Source organism: Pinus tabuliformis, chromosome 5_2, assembly GCF_031772625.1.
Source record: "Pinus tabuliformis cultivar Carrire ecotype Pingquan chromosome 5_2, CPIR1, whole genome shotgun sequence".
Taxonomy (NCBI): Eukaryota; Viridiplantae; Streptophyta; class Pinopsida; order Pinales; family Pinaceae; genus Pinus; species Pinus tabuliformis.
In genome coordinates, this window is record NC_142306.1 from 1078078117 (window position 1) to 1078080818 (window position 2702).

Sequence of the window (2702 nt, forward strand, 5' to 3'; positions counted from 1 at the left end):
TTTCTTTGTGTAATACATTATATAGGATATCAGAGGTAGCCCCACCTTCTGCCACTTCTTTGATCTCTACTAAGAAAGGCAGTAAGATCATCTCCCAGACTAAGAAATTTATTTTCTGTCTGGTTCGCTCCCAAAGTCAAGGGGAGATCGTCGCCACATCCATGACCCCTGCGAAGGGTTCCTCCACGCAACAGCAACAACAGAAGGATACGGTCATGAAAGAAGACAGGAACATCTTCTCCTCACCCATAGCGGTACCATTGCACTGTCAGGCCAACCATTCATTCGATCTGACTCCTAGAGCACCTCTACCTAATGGGTCGATATATCGTCGCTCCATTCTGGAAAATGCCAAGTACAAGCAGCAACATGATCAACATTGGGTGCCACACAAGTTTCAGGGGGAAGACAAAGTTTGGTTGCATCTGCAGAAAGTATGCCTTACAAGAGCCCATCAGAAGCTCAGACCACTCCGACACGGTCCTTACACCAGTACCAAGGCTGTGGGAAACAATGCTTTGGAGCAAAACATTCCCCCATTCCTTCCCTTGCACCAAGTGTTCAATGTGGACAGCCATCTACCATGCTTCCCACCATTATTGGACCCATCATAGATTGTAGAATAGCTCACTAGGGACCAAGTTCAACAGAAGTTTCCTCATTTCATGGAGGAACTCAACGCAATGGGGACCATTTCTTCCTTGGGGGGGGGGAATGATCTAGGTGGATGTTGGTGGCCAACCACCTATCCCACTTGGACCCCCACAACTGTCTCTTTCAGTTTTTTTCAGTTTCCGTAATTGTAGCACAGTTTACTATTTTTAGCAGTTTTTCGGGTCCTAAACTTCCAGAGCCGTTTTGAGGTCGTAAACAACGTTTTCTGGGAAAAATGGGAGCAACATGGGTCTATGGACCAATCTTGCCCTTCACAAAGTTGTAGTCCTCAGATAGATCTTTCTAACGAGGTATTGTGCGCGTCAAATGAAGATCGTATGCCAAAGTTATGACCCTGAGAAGTTGATGTACCAATTTACCCAAAACGGGGCCCACAGTTTGCGTTTCATCTCCTAGGGTTAGGTTTTGGATGTTTAGGGTTTTCCATTATTTCTCAACAATAAATAGGCCTTCGAGCCTCATTGTAACACAGTTCAGAGGCATGTAGCTGCCACATCTCTTCTCAGAGATAAGCTACCATCGCCCTAGCTGGTTTATTTCCATTTCTGTTTGTAAGCATATTTCAGTATTTTACATTAATGAAATGAAGTATTATTTCTACTGCATCTCTGTATTTATGGTTATATCTGTAATTTGTTGCGTTCCCATCTAAATCCGGATCAGTGACCTACTTATGTAGGGATGTTAACCTACAGATCGTAAACATACACTTAAATATATAAGAGCGATTTAATATGAATAATAACACTTCAACTTTACGAACCAAACAAAACCCCTATTATTCCATTAATAAATTTTGATCAACCATAAACAATGATTTTAAATTAGTTGAAATTTACGATCATTTTGACTATTTATTATGCATTTCAAAAAGATAAACTAAGGTGATTTGTCTTTAAAACTAATACAAAACAAGACCCTTGCCTCCATGGGACTATAAGGTTACTAGTTTAATTTGAAAGACCTGTGTGTTTATTCTCGCTCTTTGTTTTTTAATTTGAATCGAAAATTTCATACTGTCGTTTTATTGGAATTCTGAGAGAAAGTCAAGCCCCTTTCATTGTAAGAATTTTTGTTGACTTCATGTTAGAAGGATTTCTGACATTGAGTTTTTTTATTTATTTTTCTTTATTCCTATTCTTTTGCCTCTATAAACATATACAATGTTCAAATTGAGGGAAGAAAATCAATCAAGGCCTATGATTTTTCTCTGCTCCCATTAGTTTCTCTCTATAAACATCACTATAATATCCAAGGTGAGAGAAGAAAATCAATTAAGGGCCATGATTTTTCTTTACTTTCAACATAAGGCTCAAACCCATTACAACAATATTCTTCATATGAGTTCAACATGTTACTTATGGCAATTGAATTTGGGTAGGCATAATAACAATCATTCCTCCCAACTACCCAAGATAAATCTAATTGACTTCAAACCAAGTCATGTTAATCCTTTTCATTTTTTTGTCCTATAGTAAATTGAACGAATTAGTGGATCTATGTCTATGTGCATGTCCATTTAATTTTATCTCATGAACATGTTTGATAATAAATAAACTTTCGACATCCCCTTATATTTACATTCATTTTCTTTTATTTCATGTATTTTGGGAGTAGAACACAATTAAGCCCCCATGTGTTTAGCCGATGTCATGTATAGTGGTATTCAATATTTTCCTTTCACTAGAATTGATATATGCCCTATTTGGAGATTTGTAGAGGCAAACATCATGCACCACCTCGTGAAAACATTAGTTTGAGTTTCCTAGAGATATATCTTTAGTATAGTTGAGAGTAACTCCATTATGGTTGAACGACTAGATCAAAATCTTATAGTGACACAAGAAGGCACTCCCATACATTATGCCTTATTATTGATCTTTGTGAGAGTGGGAACAACATGGGAAACAATGTATAAATAAATCTAAATTGGTATAAATTTAATAAATAATACATACGAATCTTATCGAATATAACTAATGTGACAAAACTCCATTGGAATATCTTATCAAATCAAATATAGCTAA